General features: G+C 35.7%; 1 long non-coding RNA gene across 1 annotated transcript; it reads left to right on the forward strand.

Annotated features, from left to right (window-relative positions):
* Nucleotides 1-3,355: 3,355 nt before the first annotated feature.
* Nucleotides 3,356-10,109, forward strand: LOC123865974. Its single transcript, XR_006796095.1, has 3 exons — nucleotides 3,356-3,437; nucleotides 7,568-7,574; nucleotides 10,098-10,109. It is a non-coding gene; the product is annotated as an uncharacterized LOC123865974 (long non-coding RNA).
* The last annotated feature ends 4,347 nt before the right edge of the window (nucleotides 10,110-14,456 follow it).

The following is a 14,456-nucleotide window of genomic DNA, read 5'->3' on the forward strand; positions in this document are numbered from 1 at the left end:
TGCTTTTTTTTTAATTTATTGGTGATTAGGTATATGTTAATTTATTGAAGATGCCTATCCACTCTTGACTTGTAAGTACTTGAAGGTACTTGATGGTTGGCTTATTTTTTGTTTTTTGATTATTAGGTATCAAGTTGAAAGGTTCCGTACCTCAAAAGGAAAAACGGAACCCTTATAGGATCACTTTGTTGTCTGTCTGTCTATCTGTCTGTCTGTCCGTCCGTCCGTCGTGTCTGTCAAGAAAACCTATAGGCTACTTCCCGTTGACCTAGAATCATGAAATTTAGCAGGTACGTAGGTCTTATAGTACAAGTACAGGAATAAATCTGGAAACCGCGAATTTGTGGTTACATCATTTAAAAAAAAATTAAAATGTGTTTCAATTGTCAAAGTAAGATAACTATACCAAGGGCTTTAGCTGTAAATTCTAAAACAGATTTTTATTTATTTTTATGTATATTGATTTGTTTTGTTTTTTATTGATTTTTATTTGTTTTTGATTTATCGTACAAAATGTTGGGAAAAATACTCGAGTACGGAACCCTCAGTGCGCGAGTCTGAGTCGCACTTGGCTGGTTTTTTAAGATGACGATGATGATGATAACGCAGATGAAGTCGGGGAAAGCGCTAGTTCTTTATATATTTATAGATTTAAGCAATAAAGATCAAGACACATTATGCATCTACGGGGCTCTACGGAGCTCTATGAGGCTACGTTAAAGTAGCGACGTGTACACAACGCTCAGGACGACGTGTTTGCGGTAAGCGAATGCCTGAGGCTGCCGTACACACCCCTACGTATTGTTGCGTGCTCGTATTTTGTCATATCTATGGATAAATATACTGTTACAAGGTTAGCTTGTCAGATATAAAATCAGCTATAAATCGTGATAAAAGCCAACCTTTCGTAAGTATACGGTCTTTATCGACTACAAACCCAGCATCCTTACCATAGCGGCTCATAAGCCTCTATTCTATCTGTTTAGTTCCTATATTATATGTTTAATAATAATTCTAAATACAAATTTAATTACCCTGACAAGCTTCATGGCACAGTGGCGAACGCTGTGTCTTATAAGTAGGTGGTTTCAAGTTCGATTCCCTGCAGGGCAATTCGTGATTTTATAGTTTCTAAATTCTTCCGACCGAAGATTACGATACCGAATCCGGTCTGGTGGAAATCTTCGGTCCTGTCACAATTACAAGAGTGTAACAGTGTGTGTAATGATGACAATAGATGATGATGCCATGGAGCTATTCTGATGATTGATGTGGGAAGTGAACTTTGGAACTCTTTGATGGCATATGATGGGGCATTCGACTCAATGCTTTGTTTTCACGAGAACTTTAAAAATATACAATGACTTCATTATGAAGGCAGTAAAACTCCCTAATGGAAATTAGCCGTATAGTCGTGTTTGGACCAAATGCCTTTTTTGTTTGTGTGTCTCAGTCTTTTTAGTAGGTGAGTACATTACCTAAAAAGCTTTCACGCCAAAAAAGGTTTTTCACATAACTTATTATGATTAAAGCTGCCGTTATTGTCATTTAATGAAATTTCAGCACGCTGCGTGCGAATCGCATCATAAATTAACGTCAGTCGGATCACAGGAATCATTTCGCGCGCGGCATTCATGATGTTTGCATTCGCTGAATGTCCACTTGATATGTAGAATTTAACATTAATGGGTCATTTGTCTAAAATTGATTCAAATCTGTTAGTTTGTGTTTAGATTTTTGACAAATTACTCAAAAGGAATTATTGTTATATCTAAATACAAGCGAATACCCTGCGTGTGCTACTACGCTTAAAAATAAATGTGCCTAATGCGTTGTTTTACTAGTCTTAAACCATCTTCACATTATTGCCTTTCTGATGAAACTAGTTTGGGGCACATCGGTCGGATGGTTTCAATGTCTATAACGGACATACTAGGTAGAAACATTTTTTGTGGTTTATATAAATAAGGATTTTTCTTCTATGGCAGAAGATAGATATAGAATATAGATACTTTCAAAAGTCGTTATTTATACATATTTTTTGTGCTTAGATTCTTTATTGCGTAGTATTTTCTTGATTGTTTTAAATACTACCATCAGTATAACTTATTTATTTTGCAAAATTGCCTGTTAATGAGACTGCAATCGGTAGGATATTATTAGGTACTATTCGTATAATTATTTAATTTTGTACCTTCTAGGACAATTTTGATAGCTGAAGTGGCTTTATCCTAGTGGTAAAGACTTCGGCCACCTATTTGGGGCATCCGGGGAGTGATACTCCGGGGTGTAATTTCTTACTCTTCAACTTAGCAATTAAATATGAAGGAAAACACGAGGAAAGCTGCATGCCTAAGAGTTCTCCATAATTAATGAATGAATGAAAGAATGAATGAATGCTCTCAAGGGTATGTGAAATCAGTCAATTTCCCCTTGGCCAGCGTGGTGGAATAGGTCCTTATTATTCTGAGAGGAGACTCTTGCCTAGTTGTGGGTCTGCGATGAGTTGCGATGGTCATGATGACGAGAACAAGCTTTACACTTAGATGGAGGGGATAAGGTGGTTTTTTTTTAATATGCCTGGTCTTTAAAACATATTAATAGTTTAACGCTTTAACGCCTAGTATAATATTATTATAATATATTATAATGTGTAAAGATTTTACACAGACGTTAAAGCGATAACGATGACGGCAGCGGACCGTAGTGCCTATACACAAGCTGGGGAAGCTATTGATTTTTTATTTGGCTGAAGCTGTGGATAATGGACGCTTTTATGCAAATGCAGCTTCCGCAGTGCATCATAACTCGCTGAACTGAGCAAATAGAGTAAAACTGAGACCATTATGTACAGACGCGGACGCGATATTTTTATGCTATAATGTTATATGTACATAATATTACGTCACCACTAAAGAAAATTTTCTTCTTTGTCTTAAAATAACGATATATAAGATACCTATTAAAGAAGTCCAAGCATTTACGTTTTCTAAATTGTTCATGTAAATACCTACAATTTTTTTTATTTTAAATAAATGAGATAATTAATTGTCTGTTGAATTTTAGTTAAGTTTTTTTTGTTTGAAAGGTGGTTTGATCGAGAGTGTTCTTAGCTATAATCCAAGAAAATCAGTTCAACCGTTTTAAAGTTATCAGCTCTTTTCTAGTTACTGTAATCTTCACTTGTCGCGGGTACTATAAATTTTTAATTTACATTTTTGCTCTTGAGAACAATGCCCACTTTACAGGGCCAGACCTTCGTTATTTTATAAACAGACAGACAGACAGACAACAAAGTTATCCTATAAGGGTTCCGTTTTTCCTTTTGAGGTACGGAACCCTAAAAACTGAAAGTTTCTATACGCATCCTCCCCAACACAGGGAGGAACGATCCGCGACTGTGAAGTTTGGTTCATGGTAGCTTTGGCAGATAACAGGTACCTCAAAGACGTTTAAAATTTTTCCTCAAAGTATAAAGTCTATATTTTTTTTTTCATATTTTCTTCGGAATAGTACTAGATATGACGTCATATCGTGACAATCCCCTGCCACACACCCAAGACATATTAATGTTTAAAGTTCACCGCACCTAAAGCTACGTTGTTCAGTGCATCATCAATCTAGTTACTTAGCCATCAAACAAGTAGGAGCAAATAAACAATTCAAATGACTTTCACAATTCAAATACTGTTGTACTGATGCTAGTTTAAGTTCATTTGATTTTAATTTTGATGACTAAAATATTGCTAAAATAAATAGGTGGTAATGATTTTACTCTCATTTTGTTGCGTGTCAAAAAAAATATCGATATCGATTACCCGGTATGTGATGTCACCTCACTAGAAAATTGCCATGTTGACCTGTCGTGAAATTACAAATAGATATTTGGTCATAGATAGAGAGACACCATTGAAAAACCTGAATTTCAATTTTTAAAATATTACTACTTATACAGTCCACTTCAATTTCAGGACTCGTTGAATGACAAGCCAATTAATTAACCATAGGCTGAAGCAAACAGCAATTGCATTAAAATTTCGAGTTAATTAATTTGCCTAAGTGGATGTTAAGTTTTCACCGTTATTATAATGTCAATCACGAAACGTATTTATTTTAATTTTATTATTTTTTCAAGCGCGTTGAGTGATTTTGGGATAGGTAAAGATTTAAAGTTCGCATCACCGACATTCTAATTTTATTAGCTTTGTTTCTTAAAGCAATCTGCAAAGGTTCAATTTTTAATGGAAGTGTCAAAATATGCTTTTAGTAGTCAGAGTATCTCCTCATGTCTCCTGCTCTTCTGTTCTCAGTTCCTTCTCTTCGCTTCCGTTGGTTAGTTCCCGTTGATTCCCAATTTAGTAGGTACCTCGTCCTCATAACCATCAATCAAATAGGCGATAAGCTTATAAACTTAGGCAAATACTATCGTTATAGCCAGTGTTTAAACGTGTGGGTCATGTGGCCAATGCACAACAATTCAGTTTCAGTAGACAAGTAAGTACCTTCAGGCTTCTCGCTTCGTTGCTTGTGCGTAAATACTGTGCCCACAACTAAATACCTACATACCTACTTGTAAATCAAATGAGGACCATTTACGGGTTTAACAAACTGGGTCACTGGGTACTAGTTTTACATAAAAATAATGAAAGATTATATTATTTGACTAACTTTATATCCAAACAAAGACATTTAAATAGAGATGGACTGGACTGGACACATGCTTCAAGAGAAGTCAAAGAAATGGACCCAAGCTATGACAGTATGGAAAGTTAAGGCTGGCTCGAAGCGGAAAAAGGGAAGACAAAGAAAGCGTTGGGTTAACGACATAAAGAAGACAGCTGGGTGACTATGAACAAGAGAAGCACAAAACACTCATTTGGAAAAACCTGGAGGAGGCCTATGCGTCAGAAGGCGTGCTGATCGCAAAGAGACCAAAGTGCGATATTTAAGTTAATTATTGTCATGTACATTCAGCAATAAGGGCTTTATTTATTTATTTATTTATCTAACTTTATATATATCTATTAACTTTAAGAGATTATCTACATGTATTTATTGATCTATTTTTATTTATTTATCTATATCAAACTTGCGGTCTTGTGGTATTGGACTGGCAACCTCATACCGGAAAGCGCAGCGCTGGCTGACTCTCTCACTAGGCGGATAGACGACGTCAAACGAGTAGCAGGCAGCTGGATTGAAGCGGCGCAAGACTGTGGCGTGTGAAAGATTCTGTTAGAGACCTATGTCCTTTCAGTTGTGGGCGTTTATCGGCAGACAAGGACGACGACGACCTTAATATTAATATAATGAAATGGAAATGTTTGGTCAGCAAATGTTTGTCCGGATATTACTCCCACAACAAAAGAGAGTTATCGTAATATTAGAGTCAGTGATGTCCCTCAAAATGTCTGAATGAAAAAAAATAAATAAAAAAAATTTATTACCTAAAAACAAATTTTACAATACTTTATTGTATTGTGGGTAATGCAGGATTTCCTTTGCCTCGTTTTTATTAATAAGCAGTTAATAAGTAATATCTCTCGAACTTAGTCTTGATTTGACACAACTTTTCTTGCTAACCACTGCCCATATTTTAAATGCGAAATGTGTATATTATGTGTGTAAATTAAAGACCTGGAGAGTGTTATAATATATATTTATTTTATTTATTTTCATGTACCAAAATTGTAGTTACAAAGTTAAGATAAATTAAGCTATGTACAAAGGAAATGCTTATCTCTAAACAGAGATTTCTTCCAGCTTTATATACTTTGGGCTAGAATTTATCCCAGAAAATCAAAGAGTTTTCACAGATCAAGTCAACGTCCACAGTGGACGTTTATTAACGTCTGGTTTGTTCCTCCATCTACTTTAACTCAATAAGAACAGAATGTACAGCAATAATCATTATAATGACTTACCCTCTTAGGTGTTGTGGTACCTTTTAGGGACATATTAGTCTCTATTATATTCTTCATTTTGTGGTAATATGGGTAATAGAATAAATCCAAAATAAAAGGAGCAGCTATTCTAACATAATATATAATTGTCTGTCTTATTTAAAAGAGAGAGACGTTTTTACTATTTACTCATAGCTATTGAAAAAAGTCTTATCAACTTCACTATTGTAAAATTTTAAAAAGAGAATCCGCCGATTTTTATGCTGATTCCTTTCGGTGGCAAGATCATTACGAACTAGTGCTAGGTTTATTTGACTAATAGGTACCACAAAGACATTTTCAAAAGTTCATTCAGTTTAAAAAACCTGCAGTATTAATTTAGAAATCATACCTACGTACATGTTCAATGTTTATGCGTCTAGTAGATTTGTATCAATCTCGTGTAACCCCAAGACCATGTCCAAGTCAGAACACGTAGACATGTAGAGCAGCCTGTGCCTATGCAAAATGCACTTAACAGGCTATAGATATGTTTGGAGTAAACGTTATATATCTAAGTTCATGTTACTTTGTCCAATCGTATCACGTTTTTGGCATACAAAAATAAGACAATTCGTCTTAATGAAATTTGTATGCCTAAATATAGGACACGAACTTACTGTAAGACCCTCCTAAATGCTGGAAAACAAATATCAAGAAAGTTAATCCCAAGAAAATTAATGAAAAACAAAGGTATCTGTTTGAATAGCCTCGATTTCGTCAAATGGAAACGTCAGATCGTCTTCCGACCATCTCTATTACCTTAATGTATGGTTCGGACCATCGAACTAGGAATCAGCTTCGCTTAGTGGTCCGGACTGAGACTCCTTTGAGCATAACAAAAGACAGACGAAGTAATATGCCAAATGATATGGCGTGCCTCAGTTTGAGGCAGTATCTTTAAAGCTTCGTGCATGTTTGAGAAGTCTTGGGTAAGTAGCTTGATTTGAGGCAAAGTAGAGCTGTTCAAATAAAGACGTCTCCTCGTTCGTCAACCATCTTTTTTAAATGCACGTTTTCGGGCAGATGCTCCTTTGAACGCGTCAAAAAACCAACAAAAATTCTCGGCAAAGAATGGCTCATATGGCGTGATTACTTCCATGGGTACAAAGCTACATTAATATGTAATAGAGGCAGTTTGCTACATGCTAAATTTTATGATTCTAGGTCAAGGGTCTTGACAGACAGACAGACAGCGATGTAAACCTATAAAAGTTGCTTATTTTCTCTACAATATGGAACCCTAAAAGCTGAATGAAATAATATAATAAACAATTGGTGTATCGTTTAAGTACCATTATAGCTTATGAAAATTTTAAGCAAAAGCAAAATCCTAAAATTAGCCTCCAAAATATATAAAGTGGTTCTTTGGGTGCGTTCCAAATTGCATTTTACCCGGAGATCTTTTCTGTCTACCTCGTTTTCCGTCGTTTTACTTTTGAAATACGGGTTAAACTTAACCGAGAAGCTTAGCTACAATGCAGATTAGATCTGTACTCCTGGAATATAGTCGTATCTTAACATTGATTTGGTAACTAGTGCCCAATGGGATTTTCCATCATCCCCTATCTAACCTTCGGTTCACTTTAGCAACGAATCGAAGCAAAATTTTAAAACTTTATAAGTTAGTAAGTCATAGTACACTGATCTTATAAGAAACCAATCGCATTCATGTGAATTAGATTTCTCAGAAGAAAGTGCTTTGCGTGCTGTGTTTGATAGCTATTTGGTATGCGCTTAGATGCCAATGTGAATCGACCGGTCCAAGAAATTTTGAAAATCCTTTCAATGATGCTAACCCACGTTTTATAAAGAGTATTTTTGTATGTTTTTAGAACTACCAGTTTAAACTATATGGTGTCTATCAGTCAGTCAGTGTTAAGAGTTTAAGTAGAAGGACTGCAACTCAAAAAAAGACCTGCAAAATTTAATTCTGTGCAAATAAATTAATGTAATCTTTTGAGTTATAAAGGCTGTGTTCACTACCCTTTCGGTTTCAATCACCCTAAAAAAAATTTAGCCTGAAAATTATACAGGCAGACATCGAGTCAAGCCGAATGGGCTAAACCTGGATACCCGCCAATTTGATGTCAACCTGTAGTACTGATAAAGTAAAGGAACCATTGATTTTGAAAGAGCCACCCCTAAAGGAACGCATTGCGAAATGATTGTCAGTAAAATACTCCATTGTTTGAGATTTACCTTATTTATACCTATTTACGTATTAAAATAATTTATTATTTAGGCATCGATTGTATGCTTTCGATTTTTTTTCTTAATTAATATTGGTAGTTGAGTAACCAAATTATAGCCGGCGCGGTGATAGCCTTAGTTAATAAGACGTCGGCCTCCTGTCCGGGGAGTCCGAGTTTCGATATCCTGGATTAGCACATAGGCTACTTTTTATCCCGGAAAATCAAAGAGTTCCCACGGGATTTCGAAAAACCTAAATCCACGCGGGCGAAGTCGCGGGCACCGGCTAGTTCTCCATAATGTTCTCAAAGGTGTGTGAAATCTGCTAATCCCTAAAAAACTTGGTCAGCATGGTGGACTATTGGCAAACCCTTCTCATACTGAGAGAAGTCCCGTGGGTTTGATGATGCTGTTAATGAGTAACCAATTTTTTCTTCCTATTTACGTTGGTAGCATTAAGTACAACAATAAAAGAATATTTCATACAAGTTCTAACATAAAAAATGTTAGCTGCATGAAATATTCCCATTATTTTATTATTCCCTATGTAAATTCATGCTTATGTAATGAAATTGCTTAGTTAAATAATGAGTTGCTTGTTAGCAAACACTTGGGATCGTTAATTGGATAGCGTTCTAGATGTTTCCAGCTGACCAGCTTACAGCTAACTTCAAAGATAGTTTGCAATCCCATTAATTAAATTTTACTTATTCAATAGGTGCATAATTAGAACTTTATTTAAGTGCTAAGTACCTAGTTAATTAACATAATATAAGGACTTTTAAATTAAGTAAGCCGTTTTATTTTGTCTTTAATCAAATCATAATAATCGATAGATTTCCGTCCTCACGGTTTTAGGAGACAGAAGTATTTCTGCAGCATCAAAATGGAGGAGTTTAACCAAAGTTCAATTACAAAATCTCACAATAGATTATACAGAATAGGAAGATTTCTTTTTACTTAGTGATTAAAGTGGGCATCAGGATTAAGAAATTCGAACTTGTAGGTAATTCACATTTGATGTTGTAATCATGGGGATGAAAATGTGTGATATGTTTCATAAAAATCAGTTCAGTAGAACAATTGAAAAATCTTTTGCAAGACGTAAAACTAATAAACAAATAAAAAGCTTTTATTCAATTAAACTTTTACAAGTACCTACTTTTGAATCACCCATTTGCATGTACCACTGGTTCTTTCCGAACTTTTTTACCGAACGCTTTTCCTACCGAAAAGAATCTAATATGTACCTACACATTGTGTCATAAATTGGCTGTTTAGATGTATTCTGAGTAAGGATATATTAACAGCTACTTGGCAGCATTATGCAATGATGTGCACGCAACGGGACGCGCGATATGATTGCGGTTAGCCACGGCTGCCCTCAACTGTCATACACACCATCACCCATATTAGGCTGCCTTTTCACATGATATGTGCGAATGTGTCACTTCTTAACAGCTTAGCTTTCCTAAGTTGGTTAAATTATCTATATTTTGAGGCCTCATTTTATAAAAGGCTAAGTGCGAGTCGAACTCGCGCACTGCGGGTTTTTCCGACATTTTGCACGATAAATCAAAAACTATTATGCATAAAAATAAATAAAAATCTATTTTAGAACAGGTAAAGCCCTTTTATATGATACCCCACTGGGTATAGTTATTTTACTTTGAAAATTAAAACACATTTTTTTTTAAAGATGTAAATCACAAATTCACAGTTTTCGGTTTTATTCCTTTACTTGTGCTATAAGACCTACATACCTGCCAAATTTCATGATTCTAGGTCAACGGGAAGTACCCTAAAGGTTTCTTGATAGACACTACGGACGGACAGACAGACAGACAGACAGACAGACAGACCGAAAAACAGACAAATAGACAGACAGACAACAAAGTGATCCTTAGGGGTTCCGTTTTTCCTTTTGAGGTACGGTACCCTAAAAATGTGACTCAGATAGAGAGTAGAGCTATATAGGTACTTTTTAGTATAACAACCACTTACTTGTGTAGCTCTTCTCTCTAGCTCTCTACTATACTATGTATGAAGTTACCTACCAATGTCAAACAAATGGTAAAAAGTTCCACCAACTAAATTTACTACGTCGGTACAAGATGAGTTATTCCGAAAAAAAGTGCAGGTTGCAACTTTTTGCTTACAACTTGATTTGCAGCGATTTTTGTGCGAATACTGACCATGTCACATCCGTTTGACCATCTAAACTAAATTACAGATTTCATGTCTCATTAGAATTTGAAAACTTGAATTAGAGCCTTTGGAAAAAACGGTAAGTAATGAGGAGTAAAATCGAAAACGTGAGTAACGAGAGGTTTCACTCGCTTGTCTAAACTCTTGGTAATAAAAATCACTTTTGTAATTAAGATTCGTTTTCTCGCAACGTTTAGCCATCTTGCACAAATCCGGTGAAAAGGCAGCCCACTGTGCACCCGGTGTGCTACATACTCGTATAATCTCATCGTATATTATGATCCTAGTAAAGCTGTATGTGAGTCTAAAATATTTCAGTCACTAAACGTTCCCTAAAAAGGTGACTTAGTCTATGCTTTGTTTAAAACCGTTAGCAAATCTCAGAAACCTCATCGGACAACCACTTATACAAACTTATAAAATACCATTAAGTAAGTAGGTTGAATAGCGGTCAAGAGGAATGAAAATTCAGTAAATTGAATTTTTATTTCATTTGAAACGTCACTTTACGGTAAATTAAGTAGAGTTTTGAGACAAGCTTCAAAAAAGGGGAAATTCCATTTGCCTTATCCTTTCACGTAGAAAATTAAATGTCTCGCGGTAATTTCCGCGGCTCGTAGAATTGCTTTTGGCAGATGATCTATCGTCTGTCATACTCTTAAATTAAACCGCATAAAACAAATAGCTGGAGAAATAGTGGAAATATTTGCGGAGGTGCTTGATAAAAACTAAAAGTTCGTACTTAATCAAATAGGCATAGGTAAGCATGGTTCTTCTATGTTATGAGATTATCTTGTATTCTATGGTTCCTCAGCTTTGAGGATCGAGCCTCTCTCGAGATATCACTTCTTTCATGATCTTGCGACATTTTGCTCTATCGGAACCTGTTTTAATAGCAGAAGAGTTGTCGACCGCTTTTCTTAGGTACCTACATGGTTGGACCAAAGGTATGTCTCGGATTACGTCCTCGGGGTCTCTTTCTTCCAATGCTTTTCTCTAGCAGTCTGACCGAAGTCTTCGAGCATCCACAGCAGACAGAATTTGAATAGAAGAATCATTACTAAGTACATGAATTATATCAATCGCCCAGTATTGCTTCTCTAGCCAAAGTTATATAATTTCTCAATTGTTTTGGTTCTGATGTGGCAGCCGTGACTAGTTGCTATACTACTGGCGAAGCCGTACCACCAAGCGATTTAGCCCTCCGGCACGACCGACGCCTCGTCGAAACCGATTAGGCTATGGGTAGTTTTATAACTATCATACCCCTTTTAGGTGAGCCAGGTGCGATCGAAATCAAAGAGTCGACTCGTACCGAAAGTAATATCGAAAGTCGGATTTTGATTTTATGTGAAAACCCAGTGAAAATCGTATTAATTTCTCTACTAAATAAACCAAAGACAATATTACTCTACACTTTATACCTAGAACTATTATATTCTCGGTATTTTAAAAGCTTTCCTATGACCATTCATACTTTTCCAGCTCGCTTAGTCGTATATTTCGAAGACAATAGGTTAAATTAGTGAATAGTAGCAAAAGTGGTTTGGCAGCACCTGTCCCGGAGAACGACGGTAGCACTAACTCAGCGATCGGAAACTCCACCGACATTACATTTATTCCTCTAGTATGGGCACAAAAAGAGCGGAAAATCTATGTTAAATTGAAATATTTTTCGAAATCAAATATTTTACAAGTACCCACCATTTTCAAGGACATTTCTACGAGAATTATTTAAGTTATCATGCTTTGAAATGAATTCAACTGCATACTGCATAATTTGCGCAGGTAGGTACCCTACCTCTATCGCCGAGTGTGAGAGCCACCAGGCGCAAATAGGCATGAGTTTTATCTAGGTTTCAACTTTCTTGTGTTTTAGGATAAAGACACAGGGGCCTGTGGGCACGAGCGCTTTTAAAAATTTTCAATATAAAAGTTATCAAATCTATCATATCTGGATCGGGGTATCCAGAAGCTGGCTATCTTGGCCATCCAAAATGGCAATGTTAAAGCTTAAAGCGTTGCTTTTTCGCTTGTTTCAGGGCTCAATTATTCTTTTAGGTCCAATTGCGATTTTCATTGCCTTTGAACAAAAAATTTCATCGAAGTGCATTGTTTTGTGTCCGCTATATTTAAAGCATATTTTTGTTATCTAATCCAAAACATGCAATCTGACACGTTAAAAGATAGCACAGATGATAAAAATTAGAGAGTATAGGCTCCAATGGTACTTACAGCTGTTAACTATGATGTGAAAAACTAATGACCAGTAAAGAATGTACTGAACATTCCTACTAAACCACGAGGGAAACACAACGTCAAGATGGACGTTAAAGCCCTAATTATGTCTCCAATGATTGTCATTGAATAGAAATTCCTGTCGCTTAAATACAGCCCTCCCAATGGATATGGACTTAGCGCAAGAAGATCGTCTAAATTCAAGAAAAGCTTGAAGAGGATTGAAATAGTAAAGCTGATCGCTCTGGTATTTCAACGAATGAAGACCGTAGGTCCCGGTAATTGCAGCTGTCGCGAGAACAAATGTACGCTTAGCTTGTAGCAGTGACAAAGTGCTGCTCTAAAAACTGATTTTTGTTCTCAAGCTACCAAATAACTGCGACTTTGTTCCAGTTTTTCTATGGCTGTTAATTTTTCTCGTGGTTATAAGCCTAAATTAACCCTTGAGCTTAATAAATGGCAATTAGTCCGACTTCACATACAAACATTTTTCATTGCTTAGACCTTAGATTAGGTTAGGTTATCGTTATGAGCTGAAACAGCTTGGTATCTATTTAACGAGCTTCATAAATCAAGAAATCTCAGTTTATGATAAATTTAGACTAACAGAAACTCTACCTACTTTAATAACAATGAAATTCTTACAGTTATAATGCTCTAATCTTATTGAAATAATAAATTCAGGAAACATAATTAGTAGCGTTTGTAGTGAAACTACGTATAACACCCTAGTTATGTATTCCTTTTGTGTATACTTTTTTTTTAATTTAGTAAAGTAAACATAATATTTTAATCCTATTCAAATAATAAATGAAAGAAGCGCAAACGTTGTAGCAATTTCAGGATTTTCATGAAAATCCTCCGTGTTACTAAATAAAGCTCTGAATATTGTGCAGTTTCAGTAAAAACGCGTGAAAGTGAATAAAAGAATACATTACGAGCGTCAAGCTTTGTGCTTAGCATAGTGTAACGTGTTCCACCAGGATTGTAACGGTTTTATTAAAATACTAGCTGATGCCCGCGACTTTGTTTATACTACATATAACATGACTACAAAATTATTTTAGTACCTATTACGTGTTACCATTATTTAAACTAGATAATGTCCGGCATGCATTGCAACACGACTCGTGCGCACGCTGCTGGTACCTACTAAGTCAGAATCTTTCACGCAAGCAGCAAAAACAACTGTACAAGGTTTTAATTCAATCGAATGAAGATTACGCGAATACATAGGTAAATAGAGAGAAACAGATAATCTTTATTATTTCACTGTAATATACTACTCGTATATTGTGTACTGCAGGAGTTTGGTCTTTCTTTGGTTTGGTATCTAATTTCTAATGGCCTAGAGCAGTTAGACACACTATCAAGGTACATTAGTCCACAGGACAGGTACAGTTACAGAGATACACTGCTCTCATTCGTTCAAATACCTAAGTGATTTACCTTTATCTCGAGTGTCCAGCTATTATGCCTTTATAGATACGGCCTGTTGTACGGTCTTAGTCAAAGCCTATACAAACATTGCTTAGCCTATTATTCCATTCAATTCAAGTAGAAGATTCAAGTGGAAGATCTTTTGAATTCAATATTATTCGTTGTGGTACGATAAAAATAAATCCGTTACCTACTTTATGTATGTCTGACTTAAATACATTATACTTTGAACTCGACGGATCTTTTGTTAGGTGAACTTACACGTAAGAAAATATAAATCCAAGAGTTTAGATTAATTTGAGAGAGGTGTGGAGTAAGGGAAACCCAACCACCAATATAAAATTGATTGGAAGTTAATCCATCCATACTTTCATCCATACCAATTATTGGCGTCACTCAGAAAAGCAGGTATTATTTAAATATTTTTATCGAATT

This window comes from Maniola jurtina, chromosome 6 (assembly GCF_905333055.1).
Source record: "Maniola jurtina chromosome 6, ilManJurt1.1, whole genome shotgun sequence".
Taxonomy (NCBI): Eukaryota; Metazoa; Arthropoda; class Insecta; order Lepidoptera; family Nymphalidae; genus Maniola; species Maniola jurtina.